The 19,243-nt window shown below is 33.2% G+C and overlaps 1 long non-coding RNA gene across 1 annotated transcript; it reads left to right on the top strand.

Moving 5' to 3' along the window:
- The first annotated feature begins 7,723 nt into the window (after positions 1 to 7,723).
- LOC128672061 (uncharacterized) lies at positions 7,724 to 9,860 on the top strand. The gene is made up of 3 exons (XR_008404905.2): positions 7,724 to 7,972; positions 8,408 to 8,594; positions 9,218 to 9,860. It is a non-coding gene; the product is annotated as an uncharacterized LOC128672061 (long non-coding RNA).
- Positions 9,861 to 19,243: the final 9,383 nt, after the last annotated feature.

The raw sequence follows: 19,243 nt of genomic DNA, 5'->3' as shown, positions 1-19,243 counted from the left end.
ACTATATGTATACTATTCACTAATTTAAATATTTCTTTAGGAGAAAAAAGATCTACCTTGTGTAATTACAATTTGCATAAATGAAGCCAGTTCGAGTATCATCCAATTAAATGTAAATGAGATAGAACTGTTGACTATGGGGGCTCATAAAAGGCGTAATTATCTGTAATTATATAATTTTCAGTAATTTTCACGAAACGTAACACAATGATACATTAGTATAATTATATGTGAACTAGACTTTTATTCCGTCAAAAATCTTGGTTTCATGAAAAGGTATATGGAAATCCGCATGGGGCAGTAATGCTAGCTATGAGCTAGCAAGATTACAAGATTGTTGCAAAATCGCCGCTATTACCATTGCGTAGAGTTCTATTCAGTTTGAGGTATGGTTGATTGTAATTAGTGAGTATAAAATTGTTACTTTTAAATATAGGCATATAATCATGTGACTAAATTTTTGTCAAAAAGCAACTACGTTTTTTTAAAAGGTCATTTGAAAATATAAACAAGCCATTATATTTAGAAACGGAATGATAAATAGTTATCAGTTACTGCATTCAAAATTATAACTATTTTAGATTTTTGGACACGTTATATTAATGTTGAGGAATGTTAGAGAAGTACGCAAGATTTAGAAAATGGGTTGAAATTAACATAACCTCAACAAAATTAACCTAAAACACGGATTAATTAATGCACGTTGAACATTTTCATGAGTAAGACCTCTTGTGATGCAGAGCACAATCTGTACAGAGTCCAAGACAAGCTTGTTGTCGAAACGTCTCCGAGAAATTACATAGGTACCTAAGCATGGGCCATATTTTTTTTATATTCTGGGAAATATTAACGATATTTGGTCAGTGACATACATAAATAGCCCATTAGCAATACATCAATAGATCCAACGTTATTGCCGTAAAGTGATGAATCAAGATACAAGTAGATTTCCTACAGATTACAACCAGGGAGGGTTGTAATCTGTAGGAAATCTACTCTTATGCCTTTACGACCACATCGTGTGGTAAATTTCTGTGATTTGCTAGATGAGGCGGTAATGAAAAGTGTCACAGAGTGCTTTAATAAGCATTTACCCGTTTACAAACGATGTGTTAGATTTGGTTATCTGAATGTGTTTTTCGTATCTCAATATTTTATAACAAATTAAATAATTTTATTTAGAAATTAGGCTTTCACATGCTCTTTTTCTCGTCATATTCCAAACTAGCTGATGCCCGGGGCCGAACGTCTTTTGATAAGGCATCTTTTTACGATTTTTATGCCTCAACAGAAAATGCTTATCAGGCTGAACAACTTTTATTAAGGCGTCATTTTTATATTTCCCATTGTTTAGCTGGACCGTCACAATGCTCCGTTAGGTGTTCCAGTTTTCAAAATCAACGTTGCCCAGTCTTAATTTCTACATAATAAAAAAAGTTTCATTCGAATCCGTCCAATACTTACGGAAATTATCGTGTACAAACAGACAGATTTTTTTTTTCTAATTCTTACTTGGTGAATGATGACTCTATCGCTTAGTTTTATTTTTATGTAAATATATTCAATCTAAATTATTTTTTCTACTGTTTTAATATATCAATACATATATTAAAACAGTAGAAATAATAAATATTAAATTATATAACATATATCAAAACTACAAACTACTGCTTCTAGCATTTCCTTTCTAGAATGCATGCACGAATCCATTTCGGCGGATCTTAATATATTATACGAAACTCGTATAGTTATTTATCTATCACCGATTATATATCATCACTATCACTATAGACTATAAAAATGTCGCGTCTGTCTGAAACTTGCTCCTTTTAAACTATGCAACGGCAAAGTTTTTAACAACTTTTAGTGCAGTGTATAAATGCTAAGACAATTTAGATAATTTATCAAAGAAAGTTTATCCACACCAAACAGCTTATTAGACTATGCAAAACTGGACGTAATCGCTGGTATATATATTATTCAGTGGGGCTAATGTTAAATGTGGGATGTTAGTAGTAAAAAAACTTTATTTTTACTAACGAGGTTTTTAATCCTTCCCGCTGGGTATCTACAAAATAATCCCTTCCGGGGGCTAATTTCACGTTTGTTCTATACCATTTTGAAGCACGGAAAAGTCTTCGGAAAAGCTTTATCCCAGAAAAATTGTATTTTCGTCTATGATTTTATAGCCCGTGTGTATACATACGGGCTATAAAATCACAGACGAATCTTAAAATTTTAATGCCGACACTGGACTAAGAGACGCGGCGTCACAGCCTCGAACGTGAGACATGCGGAGGTGAAAGAGATTCTGGCAAACTGTAGATCACAATTTGGGCCACAATATTAGGAAATATTTGGACGGTTCACAAAAACTGTCCGTTGGTTGTAAATCATTGTTACATAGCAAGAACCCGGTGGAAGACAGATGGCTCGCGAGTTTGTGGATACAATACATGTTTGACAGAGAAGAATCACCCTATCGATCGATATCAACTAGGGAATGGTTTCTTAACTTATTTTTTATTTACTAACCTTTGCCCGCGTCTTTGCAAACGTGAATTTCCCTTCTGAACAAAGAATCAAAGTTAATTTGCGGGCTTCTTTCGCTCATATCTTATTATTGTCAATATCTCGGGCACTAAGCAACGAATCACGATTAAATCAATAGTAATTTTTGGCTTCCCATTCAAATTTGACGATCAGCTGAGCGAACTAAAGAGAACGAACGAAACGAGTATAGAAACTGGACATTTTTCTTTTATATTTCATTGATTATTTCTTTGTACTGAGTATATTGTAAAACATTAGTGCAGTGAATAAAAAATGGCGGTATTCGTAAAGGCACGTCAGGTGACAGCAGTCTTTCTCTTATAAGTGTTTTCTCGGTTTCTTTCGCGGTCGTTGAGTGTCAGAGTTCAGGGTCCGACAGCAGCATACTTAATAAATAAGCCACAACACCAGGAATCATGCATTTGCTTCTTGGTTTAACCACTTTTGAAAACAATTCTCTTTCAGTACGTTTCCTTCCTTATTGTGTGGTATTTACTTGTGTGGGTATCATTCTCTTAGAAAAAGTTTGAGATTTCTTATGTTAAAATATATTTTTTATGTTTTTATTTACCACTACCGTCTCGGCACTTCGTTCGGGTAAAACTATAGTAAATTATTCACCTGAACCTTACTCTGGTATCACTTTTCACATTTATTTTCAATACCCTCATCAAAATCCGTATTTTTACATATCGTACGTTTTACGTATGGACAGATAGGTAGACAAACAGTGGGAAGCGACTTTGTAGTGATGAGATCCTTCTCATCACTTACTTTGACGACCTCGGTGGCGCAGTGGTAAGGTTCTTGCCACTGAACCGAGAGGTCCCGTGTTCGATCCCCGGTCGGGTCATAATAGAAAATGATCTTTTTGTGATTGGCCCGGGTCTTGGATGTTTATCTATATATGTATTTGTTATAAAATATAGTATCGTTAGTAAAGTAGAGTAGAGTTAGTATCCCATAACACAAGTCTCGAACTTACTGGGGCTAGTTCAATCTGTGTGATTTGTCCTAATATATTTATTTATTTACTTACTTATTCTGTGGTTCGCTGTTTAAGACAAACACAAATATATAGCCAAATTAAGATGTAAGAATAGCATGTGTTAATAAAACACATATATACATATATATATATATATATATATATATATATATATATATATATATATACCTCTTTTGCATCTTATATATTTTTAAGTAATATCATAGGTATTCAAATTTTGTCCATCAGGCAGTTTCACAGATAATTAAACAATTTTATAATGCAGTGGGCATTACGTTTTCAATGTATTTAAAAATAGCTATTTTCGATGTCGACTGTACTGGAAAACCTAATCGTATGTATATCGATTTGGGATCAATGGTACTCCTTTATTCTGTGGTTCGCTGTTTAAAGGCAAACACAAATATGTAGCCAACTTATTGGAAAGCCATTTGGTGTAGTAAACAGCTGTATGTGGGCACAATTCTGTTTTGTTTATAAGAAAACATTTTGACAAACATTTTAGGTCTACTTTTTCTGAACGTTATAAAGCTTGTTTTTGTATGTATACAATACTTACACTTAATGGTGAACAAGTTATGTTTTTTTTAAACAAATTAAAAACCCCAACTTTCAATATTCATTTCGGTACAACTTTTGAACGGCTTAACCGATTTTGAACAAACATATCTTTAGAAACAGCGCATAAAAATTTTCTATCAAATAATTAAAAAAAAAACACATCCTAATCGGTACACCCGTTGATGAGCTACGGTGCCACGTACACAGACAGATAGACAAACACACTTGGCGGTCAAACTGGGTGTTATAACACCCCTCTTTATGCGTCGGGGGTGAAAACGAAAAGCATGCCTTTTTATCTAAGCGATAGCAGCGCGCGGGTTAAAGATAACGTAAATATTGACAACCTATACTTATAAACTTTAATCTTATTATAAAAAGATTCAAATTTGACTTCAGACAACATTATAATAATTAAATTTTTGCATGCAAATTTTTAGCTATATAGGTATAATATAAACCATATTTATTGCGAATAAATAAAATTGACTTGAATAAAGTTGTGCATTTTGTCAGAAGTCGAGGTCCACGGCTTTTATCTTTTGAGTTAGTTAACTTTCACATTTTCAATTATTTTTTCACCCGAAAAAATATTGAATTTTCAATATTTTGAATTTTATATTAATTTTCAATAGGTATTCACTTATTGGCTAATTTCAACAGCCTTTGTCTTTAAACTATTACCTACCTATCATTGAAAAGTGTTCAATAACAGATATTATTATTATGCTTAGTAATTGAAAAGTTTGAACAACGATCAATCAGTGTTGGAATTGGCAAACCATCGATATCAAATATTGTTGCCTTTAATTGGCGTTGTTCAAAGGCAGATAATTTTCTAGCGCATTCAACCGTTTCGTTCGAGTTTTCAGTTCATTTGCAACGGATTAAAAAATAAATAGGGAAAAGAGTTTATTTTTTACTCTGCCATTATTTTTTTTACGAACCTGTCCGAAATAATCCGATCGTGTTTGACAAAAGAAACAAAAAAACATTTGCGCGGTCAAGGTCACCCATTAGTCATTTCAAAAGATGTTTAATTGATACTGCTACAGGTCAAGCGCTCTGCGTCACTTCTCCACCGGCTTATTATTACATCAACGACTTTCTTTAAAATATATTATTTATTTATGTTGTTTAAAGCGGAAGTTTTATTTGTTAAAACTGATTATTTATTTATTTACTTGCACAAAACAACACTGTACATATAATACTTACGAATAGGAAAGTACAATTCACGTTAATCTAAATTCGCGACAAATTTTCGTGAAAATTGTTATTAAAAACATGTTTATTTTAAACTTTTTAGACGACATTAATGAAAATTTCCATAGTAACTTTGTTTGTAGACGCTTCAGAAGTTTTAAATGAACTGATCTCCGTCTCCGACAGACTTTTGCATTTTAAATATAGGTATGGATATGAAAGTGCGGATAATTAACAATTTTGTAAGGTTTCTATTAGATCTGTCTAAATATATAATATACTTACTATTCAAACGTGAAACTAAACTAGTTTCTGAACTAAACGGATAAAACGCATTAGTCAAAGTCATGGAAAATTGGAAAAGACTTCGAATTTTAAATTCAGTGTAGAAAAAGTTTTTGCTTGCGCTTTCGCAAAAAATTCCCAGTATTTCTGTTTATATTAAAAGTTAAAAGCTTTTAGGTGCTTAATTTTCAATGTATGTATGTATGTATGTTTGTTCGGGTGGAACCTTGCTACTCAGATAGATATCTTGTACCGATTGAGCTAAAATTTTGTATACACGTTTAGTTTGGATGACAATATACGATAAGCTGTGTGACGCATTCGAAATCCAATATGGCGGACCTTCTAAGATGGCGGAATAGTATTTTTTTATGCACTTCTACAATATGGGTATCAAATGAAAAGGCTTGTTGAGAGTAAGTCGAAAAATGATATGACATCATTGTATTTATAGAGATTTAGAAACATAGTCAGCAATAACTAAAAATTAAAAAAATAAATTAAATGAAAAAATCTTTCTTAAGAAAAGCTTTTATTAAAATGCTCCAAAAAGAAGAAAATATTTTTTTTCCTTTAATTTTAACTATCAACTTATAACATCATTAAACACAATTTAAATTATCATAAATGCTTGTCGCGAGGTTTTTTCAAAAATTGTTTAAAAGTTTTAAAAAATCTCATACAAGTACGAAAGTACAAAATGTACAAAAAGTTAGTTAACGAAGTGTGAATTATAAATTACAAGTCCGACAAGGAGCTAGATATTATTGTATCTAAGACAATTGAAAAAGAATTGCAAACGGCGACTAAGAATAAATCCAAACTATTTGGTACATATTTTTCCAAGGTGAGTGAGGAAATAATTTTAGGTGAGTACTAGAAATATTAGATATAGCCAAAAAGTTTATCTTTACATTTTGTAACAATAATTTAAACGTTTTATGGTTAGAAAATATTATGGCCTTGAATAATATCAGTAAAATCTAATCTCTATCGTAAATCTATATTTTGTTATTTTTAAAAGTATAATTATAATATTTAAAAAAATACATATATTAATTAAAAAAGGTTTACGTAAGCATGGGGCGAAGGGGTAAGAGCTTTGCTTACTTTTGCTGACAAGGGGGATGGTGGGGTAAATCATTGTAATAAATCTGTTTACGTAATACTTGAACGGCCCCTTATTGCACTAAGTAATAGTGGCCAAAATCATGTAAATAAATGCAGGAGTCGATGCAGTCAAAATTCAAGAAGTGATTTATGTAAATAGCAAACAGCATTCAAAAGCTGCTGCTTCATACGTGCCTAGAAAGTACGAAATAGAACAGAAGTAGGTTTGTACATATATTTTTTTAATTGCTTTGATTTGTCGTATAAATGTACGTATGTGTATTTAAAAAAAAATCTATTATTTATGTAGTTATATGTCTTACAATTACCAATTACGGATTTGTGCGAAATTAAAAATGTTAATAATAATTTTTCGGTAAAGTCAAAATTTTACCCGCGGCTTCGCTCGCGTCACTTTCCCACGGGAACTGCTTTGCATTTCTTCATGTACTATTTCCTCCGACACTGAAAAAAAGAAATAGCTGAACCAGTTTTGCTATTTGCAAATTTCTTTAATAGATACCAAACTTTGGTTGTAATTATCTAAACCAATGTAACTGCATGTCCCAAACCAGATAAGCTAATCAGTTCTTGATAATCAGTAATCAAAATGTTAGCTATTATTTATTAAAATAAACCAGTCAAACTACTTTAGCTGCAAGAACAAACTGTTCCTTAGCTGGTAACCGAACATATGTACTTAAATTTAATACAATGTTGATTAAAACATTGTCATGAATTTATTTATAGATAACACAATCAAAGTCATTATTTGGACATTCATCAATTTATTTATTTGTAGTAAACTTTTCTAGCAGCCATTAAATCATCATTTGATTAATATTTGCCTATGTCGAGAATGTATGAAGTTAAAATAAAAATGTAAGTATTATCACAAAACTGTTTAACAATATTTAATTAAAATATTGTTAAAACTAGTTGGCACTGTTGGCAGCACTGCGTCCGAGTCAGTACATTAAAGTTATATGCGATTCACATTAGAACTCGTTCTCTGCGTTCGGTCATTATTGTGTGGCTTGGCTGGTGAAGGCGGCAAATCGAATTGATTTTCACATTCCTATTGTTTTCGGGAGATTTGTAGCGACATTATGTATATAAAAAAACTTAGTAAACGTGTTTTCGTAATAAATAGTGCAATGGCAGACGGTCAAGACGAGACCTCCGCTGATCCTATGAGTGACTATTTGCGCTTATGGGGTCTTGAAATGTACATAAATTTGTTCAAAGGTATGTGAATGTTTAATTTTTATTTAGTTCGTGTTAGTTTAATGTTCAGTCGAACAATCATCAAATATTGGCGCGGTCAGAGAAGGTATCGCAGAGGGCTGCCGGATCGGGTAGCACGAAAGCGGCAGGGAAGCCCCGTAGTGTGTCTTGTCGCCAGTGGGCGAGGCGGGTCGCTTCATTCAAAGTTCCATTCGCGCCGCTTGCTACTGGAGACAAGGGTGCCCTGAAAGGGTCAGTCCAGAGGACTTAGAATTTTTAAGATATTTTTCACAATTGTTATCAGTCTAGTTTTGGTTTGCAGTTAAGATGATAATAATTGTTATGATTAACCTCTGATGTAAGCAATATGTTTTTACCAATCTTAACTAATAAAATATCCCGAAGATGTGTATGTTTTATTAATAGTGTGGATAATAATTTCATATTTTTTTACAGCATAATATCCATGATGATAGCATCCCTGCATCATCGCATCATCAAATGCTGTGTGTATCAATAACTTGCCAATCCTTACTGATAGCACCATACATTACCTACTAGTATATTGCTGAATCAGGACTTGAAAACTTACAGAACTTGGACAAATATACAGAATGAGGAAGTACCAAACTTAAATACAAATGTAAGCATTTTTACTTTTTAAGGTAAAACGGATTAAAACGGGATCTTATTACTGAGATTTCACTTGCTTCGTCCATCTGTCTGTCTGTCTATTACTAGGCTGTGTCTCATGAACCATAATGGCTAGACAGTTGCAATTTAATTACTAAGTACTAGCTTTTCCCGCGAACTACGTTTCGCTCTACATCCCGTTTATCCTGTTCCCGTTCGACAAAAAGTATCCTATCACCTAAGTTAGCTCATACCCTGTCTGTATACCAAATTTCATCAAAATCCGTTCAGTAGCTTCAGCGTGATTAACGGACAAACATCCAAACAAACCCACTTTCACATTTATAATATTAGTGTGATATATACCTACTTCAATGAATATATAAATTTAAGTACTAAAAATAAATAATATAAGTTAACAAGGAGCACCTCCTATAAAATAAATGTTCTTTTTTTGCCATTTTTTGGTCGATAATATGTAATAATAATGACATGGATCCCTTCGTGGCGAGTCCAACTAGCACTTAGCCATTTTTATTATTATTTATTAACCTGGTATGGCAGAGCATCAACAATATAATAAGAAAACAAGAGGACTGTTATTAGTTCACTCTATAGTTTCTTAAATTTCAGGGAGTATACAACACTTTGAGTTCATGTAATGAAGGAAAAGGACTACTTCTTCACTACAAAGAAAACGGAATGAATTCCTGAAAGTTAGCCTCTCCCGGTGTGCACTGAATTATATAAAATGAAGAAAACAGACTATGATTGTTATGGTAAATTTTAAACTCAAGTAATGTGTTTGACATTAATTTGGGCTAAGCAATGTCTTATTAATATTTGGTTAACTATTCTTTATTTTTATTAGCCCTATTTATGTTTTATAATATATTGGTGTTTGATTACCAGTTATTATACAATGGAGATACTACAGCGTATGTAACTTAAATTTAATAATCTGGATTTTCTTGAGTGAATGACAAGACATTAAATTGTGTTATTTTATTTTTTTGAACATTTTAAATAAATAATTCAAAAAAATTACTTATATAATATACATTTTTTTATTCATTATTGCACTTAGCCCGTTATCCCTATGTTAAGGTGGCTGTTAGACCTGTATATACATCCACAAGGCAGGACACCATTTGATAATATTATTGGGATTTACTGGATTGATATGATTAATCATATCAATCCAGTACATCCCAATAATATTGAAGGTGGCCTGTAGATCCAGGTCCAATAGCAGATCTAGGACCAGCTACTGGTAAATAAACCAACAGGAGCAGGTAAACAAACAATGCTGTTACCTCCACATAAAGTGTTTGTTTACTAGTAATGAAACAGATTAGCAAGAGATAACCACACCTTAACATTAATTATTAAACAAATAATTTAATATTTCTTACTGAACTGTTAGATTTACTAGTTATTTAACACTTTAGCTTTAATTAGCCAAAGTAACTTTGCTAAAGCAACTTTACCGGAGCACTATTGACAGCCAAACAGTTTAGTTCAAATAACAAAACTAAGTTATCACCAGTTACCTAAAAGAAGTTAATATAATATTACTAAACTCTGTTTACAAAACATGTTTTAGTTACTTGTAGCCCTCAGTTTAGTAGTCACTCGATTTTGGTGATATGCAGCTAAACTTTTAGCTACTAGCAACCATTTTTTTTTTCAGTGGATATTATACAAATGTCAATTGATTAGCGGCTTGAAGAGGAACATACACTTTAACATTTATAATAGATATTATAGAAAATTGTTAATTCTCCCACTTGGTGCCAAAAGTTATAAATTCTGAGCACTGGGCACAAAAACATACTACAGGCCATGGGAAAAACGTGGCTGTTCCAGATGTACTTATGCATCCTTCAGGTGTTTGCCAATTGAAAAATAATCGGGATTATTGAGCTGGAAGCCAGAAGTGCTTTATCTGTATCCATGATTGCGCAGTCGTTTATAGCAAATCCCACGGAAATATTAATTACTTTTCTTGCTCTTAATCGTATTCCTGCTATTAACTATGCTATACACGAAATTTCAAGAAAGTTGGTTGAGTAGATAAAGTGTGTATAGGTAACTAATAAATAAATAAATAAATAAACAAACATACAAATAAACTTAGATGGGTCCGTAAGTCTCACAGAAACTATTTCGCGTTTTAAAATACACTCAGCGCCAACTATTGTGTAATAAAATTCAAATTCGCAAGACCTCTCTTGCGAATTTGTGAGAATAGTCAATTTCTCATCGGCACGTCCACAATATGTAGGTACCGTAAAAGAATTACTTACAACCACGTCTACTGACTGCTTTACATGATTTGTTGCTTGGGAAAGTCCAAACAATCTACTGTTTGAAACAGCAGCATTTCAGATAGCACCGAAACGGCGTCAAAGGAGACAGGCGGGATTGCATACAGACGTAAATAGAACAATGCAAGTGTAGAACGTCTTCAGAATTCTCGTACATCACGTTTAAACATGGCTTCCGAATCTCGAGTCGAAAAGTTGTAAAAATGACAGTTTCTTTATCGAAGGTGGTTACATGGAGAAATTCGATTCGACACGTTCGAACGATCGTGAACTGCGATGCATATATAAAATTTTAGCACCTGGATTGGTTTTTTATGATTTATTTTTATTATACTTAGAACTAATATGTCTGCACCTAGATCCTGTCATGTCTGTTTCATTACCTATTCACTTATCTACGTCAAGACCTCATTAAAGTCAACGGGTTTCGTAAGGCATCATTTGCGTAGTGTTATAAAGTTTAAGATCCCTCGTTCTACCTCAGTGAGAACCATGCATATGCACCAAATAGAGAGGTTATGTTATAACCGCAGAGTTCTGAAAAATATAGAGGTAGCAAGGCCGCATCATTAGGGAATCGCGTGGGAGTCACCGTACCTACATAAGTCATAAGACATTTAAGTTCCTTTACTAAAAAACAAATCATTATTATTTATAATGATGATGATTAATGAAATCTATCAATGATAGGTATTTATTTATTGCTACACTTATTTTTCTTTTAAGTTAGCGATTTATTGTCATGTGTACAGCGTATATCACTTCTACACATTTCTGGATAGAGATGATTCAGATTTCAATGTTAAAACGTACTTACTCTGTCATGTAATCTTAAAAACCATTCCACCCGGTTCGTTGGTGCCGCAATGAAGGAAATATAGGCCATATTTCCAGGTAGATAAACATGAATATCTACCTATCTACTCACTAGAATTTTATATACCTATTTACGAGGAAATTTTTATCAACGTTGTTTGGGTTCGTTTACTTAATTATCGAAAAAAGATATCTTTTTCTTTATCCTTGCCACTTACCGCTAAGGTAATTTTGAGACACCACCACTTTTTGATGACCTGAGCTTATACTTGACGCCGTTATAGGAGCTACTTTATCGAATAATGATATTTCTTAATAAATTCGCCGTCGTCATTACTTGTGACTTTTAATAGTAGTAGTGAGGTATTTATAATGTGGTTCATATGCATTTATTTGTATTAGGTTTTTACATTTAACCTACGTGATGTATCTGAAATTAAACTAATTAACTATTTTGAAACAAAATGTGCCCTTTTTACTGTTGATACCTGAAGATTCTTTTTTAATTACTTATATTTTTTACAGATTCTACGATAGCTAAAAAAAAGATATAACACATGCAAAATGCACAAATAAATCAACATTGAATGTTAAACATTAATTAAACAATGGGTAGGTATTAATTCGATAATGACTGAATGTAACAATGGTCTAGATTTATGTCATCGGATTTAGAATTGATTGTCTAACATCACCGTAATTAGATTTGCGATATAGCGCAGAATTTAGAATTATACAGCAATTTAAAAAATCGTATCTACCTATATTATTTTTATACGTTTTATTATAATTTTTTTTTTGTCTTTTATGTAAGTCGGAGACTTTAGGCGATTGACTAGATTTGTCTAGTCTCAAAAGTCAGTAAGGCTCGATTAACTCCGAAAAGTAATAATTTCAAACAGTTCTTGTATGTGCCTTTGGTGTTGAATATGTCGAGGTCCCAATCGCCCAATAACCGCAAAATGTCGTTCGATTTTTAAATTTCAGTTTGTCATCAAAATTGAACATTTAAATATCTTAGCTTAGCCGATCCAGTCACCTAACCCCTAATTCAATGCTTGAGCTCTCTCTTGATGTTGATAACATGTCAGGCAGCGACAATATATTGCGTCTTTAACACTTCTCTATGTGCTTTTATTTCAAATTCTTTGATACAACCTCATCGCAAATTCACAGCGTATTGGCCATAAAGGACTGTTTATCGCATTAATTATTTATTAGGTCAATCAGCATTATTAACTCACATTACAGTCAATAATAATTGAACTAAGTAGATTCATCGCTGATTTTCGTATTTGACAACGTGGTATTTGAATAGGTTTACGTTATATCTGATTTAGTCTGATGTAGTATCATCCGCATCATATATATTCGAACGCACTGCGATTATGGCACCAATCGTAGCGTCGCCGTCTTATCGCTCGCGTAGGCTTGCGATTTCCTGTCCTAACTATGTCTGTGTTCATTAAAAAATTGTTAGTATCATGTATTTTATTATTGATCTGCGGCTTAGTTTTTAGGATGTTTGATGAAATTTTTGATAAAAGCAAATAAAGAAAATTTAATTAATTTAAGTAATAATATAAGCATCCTAAGTTGTATAAAGGATTTAAATTTTCGGCTGTTTCTTTTTACCTAAAATGAAGCCAATTCTACCAATCGTTTTCTGACCGTTATATCTTTAAACAATAAATCAAAAGCCATTTAATTCCGTTCTTATTGGGAATGGAAATGTAATTAGTACGATCGTGATAACGTTGGCCGCCAGATGCCGGCGGCGCAAATGAGCGGTCATTGCGGCCTTAATGGAAGTCCTGGGTTCCCGTCCTGATTGGTTACATTTCATATTTACCTTGTTGGTACCATTTAGCTACAAAATATACATCTCAACCTTCCTTTGAAATTACTCTATTCTATTTTAAAAAATCCACATCATACCCAGTTTCGTAGTTTTAAAGATTTAGGACAGACTGAAAACGGGTAGCGACATTGCTTTATACTATGTAATGATATACGTACACATATCTTTATTATTACCCACAGGACAATATAGTAATATTGTACGAGAGTGAAGAAAAATATGTGCGATGTCCTGTATTTGTTATGTCTAAGCATCTATCAATATATTATTTCATCCTTTTAATATGTACCATCAGATAATTATTGGAATATGTATCCTTACACTCTGCTAATATTTATACAACATCGAAATAATATACGAGTATTACTGTTACTTTGTCGATGGAGAGGCGATGTGAATTTGTGAAACGAAAGGTTCGTATCCTAAATCCTACTTGTTCCACGAGTATTTTTATATCACTCTGACTCATGTATCATGTATTTTTTTATCGATCCCCACTTGCTTCCGGTGAAGAGAAACATCACGAGACCTGGGGGCTTACCATCATCTCTTAACTCGATCCACTTTACGACCTAAACTGAACTGCATCGTAAATTCGTACCATCGACTTAATTTTTTGTATGAATGCGATTCATTTTAGGTTCCGAAATTGAACTGAGTTGCATTGGAATCGTTCTGTAAAAGTTTATGGTAGGCCTGCAGTAATATATTTTATAACACAATTATGTTGTATGCAATAATAGGCAATGGCAAATCACTCCATTATTGCCAAGAAAGTCGTTGTGCGTGTTGTGTTCCACTTGATAACCATGCCCCTCAGCCATGAGGAATACGACTATAAGAATGGAAGAAGTTGTATGTAAATGAGCTCACATTTTATTAAAGTTGGAAGAATATTCGCAAATGAAGTCTAAGCCAGCTCGGGCGATATGAGTCTGTCAGGATGCATGCTCCATGGCACAGCTGAGCTACCGCCCAAGGGCCAAATCCTCATGCAATCATTTACTTAATTTAATTACTTTTTATTTAAGATTTTGACAAAATTAATAATGGAAAAAGTTCCATCTACATTTTTGATTATACTACATACTGGAACTGTTATATACCTTCATAAAATTTGAGAAAAATAATGAAATGATCTTCGACTTCCTTCCAGAGGACTGGATACAAAATGGCGACGTTGTTAAAGGTCGCAAAATACACCTTTTCAACTGCATATCGCGTAACTAGATAGATTTGTGTAGTTCATGGACCAAATCTAATGTGCTATATCTAATTATATGGAATAAATAAATATGATTTAAAGAAAAGACTGGATACAATGAGACATATCGTTAATTTTAATGAATGAATTATTAAATGTACTCAATACCCATAAAATCAGACCGGGCTAGGTATAAAAATCAGTGAATACATTTATATGAATTAATCTTGCAACTTTTCAGCCTGAATTTATTCATGTGGATAAAATTGAAAACAATTATAGGGAGCGCCGTAGAAATCTCACCCAAGGTACTTGTAGTGTACAGCCGGCACTATGGTCTGACCTATATGTCTTGAATGTAAGGAATATTCCTTACATCTTTCTTCTTTAGATATCCAAAGAGCAAGGGGCTTGTATGAGGTCAGGAGATCGATCGACGAACAATACACTGTTATTAACAAAGGGAGAAAAATCAAGTGGCGGAAGGATATAGGTTAAGTGCTTATCTCCCCAGTATCGGGTGAAATGTTAGATCCTTCACTTGATCATTTTACTCTTTCTACAAAAGTTCAGCAGTCAAAAATTAGACACTCCCGACAAAATATATGACACAAACGCTTTTAATGACACTGACTGATTTATTTTTTGTAATTGATTTTTATGACAAAATATCAGTTCCTTCTATTTTTAAAAATCACTTCCCGTCGTCGGCTTGGTTTGTCCACTATGCAATTCGCAAATATTTGCGGTTTAACACTTTAAAAACAGAATGAAAAACCAGCTATGTACGTCGAATAAACGATATCAAACAAAACTTCTCAATGTACGTACACGCGTCGGCGTCTCTATGAATTCGATAGTGTAGCTGGCATAATAATCTGTGGAAATCAAAACGTTATGTTGGCGAGCCTATGTTAATTACTGTTTGTATGCTGCGTATGAATGCGTCCTGAATAATTCTTAATATTATTTCATTAATCATTAAGGGATTTGTCTGCGGCTGTGTAGTTTGTTGGCCTTAACGTGCTTCAAAGAGTATTGTTTTGTTTTTCATCCATATGATAAGCAATATATTATGCCTATATAAAAATAAGATATTTAGGTATAATCACATAAAGGGACACGATTGAATAAAATACTGAGACATTATTGAATCAATTTTATTATTAATATATGTAAGTAGGTATATTATATAAAGGTAAGCATATTTAAATTAAAGTACCTACATTTGGAACCCCTTTTAACTTCGAAGAAATATGACATTACATGTTCTCACTAACGTACGTACTAGATATATATTTTTTTAATTTTTGAAAAAGATCTTTTAGAATCCCAGCATGAAAAGTACCCTATTTTTGTTCCAGGTCCTATTATACATACGAGTACTTATGTAACTATAAAAACAATTATCGATATGACAATTAGACATTTTAACAACATAAGCGATTTGTTCAAAGACATTTAATAAGTGAGATAATAGCTATATAATTCTATCAACTGTGGACACGTTGTTGAGAGTGTTTCAAACTTAATTCCGTACAACCGACAACATACTAGCCACCTATAAATTCATAGCAAACTCGTTCTATTTCCACGACATAGAGATTAATACTGGTTAATTTGACTAGCTGTCGACTGTACATGATAACAAGTGCTATGATAATATTGATCTTCACAAATAACGAACTACGTTATCCTCCGTTAATGGAAGTAAGTTTAATTAATTGAGAAAGTTTACAAATAATGAGATGAGCTCACGTAACAGCCAATTAATTCAGAATAAAGACAAGTTTTTAAATGTGTCTTTCTCCCATCTTTATACGTATTTTATACACCCCTATATTGTGTTTGTGTAGGTGGGTAATGTGGTTCCCTCAAACAAAGCCGGGACAGGTACTAGACTATAAATACAAACTGTGCCGTTTTTTCTTATAATAATTGTTCTTGCCATTTTATTAAGAGTATAATAATATTTTATTTATGTAAAAGCTTATGTAAAGCACTGTATTTTTGTGTGATATAGGTACGACACCTATATCACACAAAAATACAGTGCTTTATGAAATGTGTAAAACAAATTTTCATAAATGAAGACATTTCTAATGAAATAAAAAAGTATGGTTGTAGTCGTGCCTGTGTAGACTAAGGGTTAGTTCAACCAGTCAACGTCAAGTTTAACGTTACTTAAGTTTAACGTTGATGGCGTACAATTTTTCTGCGTAGGTTTAAATTAACGTCAAATATGACTGGTGCAACCGAGCCTAAGTTATGTAAGTATGGAGTCCTTCGAGAACCAACGTCGCTTCAGTCATGCAGATGCAAATGCAAATGCATTTGTGATGCTAGCCGTCTGGGCTCCTTAGCATTCCTGAGACGCGAGCATGGAAATTTCGGGGTTACTTTTAACATCCGATGCAAAGAGAGACACGTTGAGACATGTTATACGGAATACAATTTTGTGGCGTGTGGTTCCGCCCTAGAATAGGACCTCTCCAATTATCATGTGAATATGGAGTTAGGCAGCCCAGGCAGTTTTACCTCTCAGGCGTTACGGGGAACTGGATGAAATGGTCCCAGGCACAGGCGTCCCCAAAAAGCAATTAATATGAAGCATAGAGAGCTAATCTGGAACAATAACATTCCCGATAAGGGTTGACGTCAAATCGCAGCCAAATCTTCAAAATTTAAAGTTTTTTTACGCTGGTTCCGCGGTTTCTTAACCCCCGACCGTGGAAAAGAATGTATGTTCTCCATTGTTCTATTTACATATAGGTAGTTACAAATGATACATTACACCGAAAATAATCTGTATTTGTTAACGTCTTCTATATGTGTGTATTGCCATATACACACACATGCACGCACAGAAGATCGCCTGCGGCGGACATCGCGCCGCCGCGCTCCCCACTCTCTTGACGGCCTCATAACATATGTTATAATTGTTATACATAACATATGCATATACACATTTATTTTGTAAATTATAGATTATAAGTTTAAAATATCATTTTCAAGTTTTATTGAAGAATCCACATAGTAACCACAAAGAAGTCGCTCCCAGTTTGTCCAGTATTAAATAGTAGATTTGCTAGAATAAGAAGAAAAATTCTATCCTTTATCAAACCAACTCTTGTTCTTACTGATTAATAAATATTATTATAATTTGAACGATTTTTTTAATGATAGACTCAGATAAAAATGTAGTTATTTTTATTTACTACTCACGTTTTTGCAAATAAATAATCTTTGTCTTCGAAAAATGCTTTGTGAAAATTTTGAATTTGAAAAGTCAAGCACCCTCTCTCATCTCCGAATATCCCAGCGTTTGGAGCTGTGACTCCGTGAAGTACGAGGTAAAACGTAAAAAGACAGTTTTCACTCTGTCTGTCTGTTTGTATGAACGCGATAAATTCAATAAATAGTACACGATTTTTTGTACGGTTTTCACCAATAAATAGCGTGTATATATATATAATTGTCTAGATGCAACCCACGATGTTACCCGCGTTTTATCATTCTTTCTAAATATTTATGTAAGCGTTGAACGAATTTTTTACTTTTATGCACGATAACGCCATCTATTTTATAAGGCGCCAGAGTTTTTATCTAAATCTTATCGGAATCGCGTAAAATCATATGTGTTAATCAGCTACGTCTATACCAAATTTCATAGAAATAATTGGCCCAGCCATTGAAGCGTAAAGAAATAACAAACGTACTTACAAACTTTTATAATATCAGTGGGATTTTATGCCGGTTTTCCCCGAGCGAAGCCCGGACAAACAATAATAGTATTATTTGCAAAACAGAGGAAATATTTCAGTTGGCGGCAACAGAGGCTCATGTTTATTGAGAAAGCCAGGCAATCCATTACGGGTCGCACCTTGTTTTAAAGTTCAAAGACTCACTTAAGTCAAAGGATAAAAGCTGCGACGTGCCAACTTGGACCAGTAAAGGCGCCATTTAATTTATCACTTCACAACAGAACGTACAATAGATAGATTATGCGACCTTTTTATTACCAAATTCCTTTTACAAAGTCATCATTATTACAACGTGTTAAGAAAAAGACGTAGGTAGTTTAATAGAATTTCCACAATCAACATGAATTGATGAGAATGGCATAAGTTGAATCGATATCGAAACTTTTTAATTTATCACGTGAGTTAAGATTATAATACATTTGGGTCAGTTAATCCCATATAACAATAACCCTTCGGTATTAACATATCCCTTGTCAAAATAACGTCTGTGTTAGTCTTTTCAATTATTAAATTTTATAATTAATATTTGTAGGCGTAAATTTATTTTGATTTTATTATATATGGCTCTCTTCATTTAAGTATTTTTCCGGTTTCTTTCTTAGTCGTAGAACGTTGGAGCCCAGGGTATGCATATTTCGGGAATGGAACAACAATACAAACGCAACGAAACCATTTTTTGGCCAT

Source organism: Plodia interpunctella, chromosome 8, assembly GCF_027563975.2.
Source record: "Plodia interpunctella isolate USDA-ARS_2022_Savannah chromosome 8, ilPloInte3.2, whole genome shotgun sequence".
NCBI lineage: Eukaryota > Metazoa > Arthropoda > Insecta > Lepidoptera > Pyralidae > Plodia > Plodia interpunctella.
This window is presented reverse-complemented; position numbering and strand designations above follow the sequence as displayed.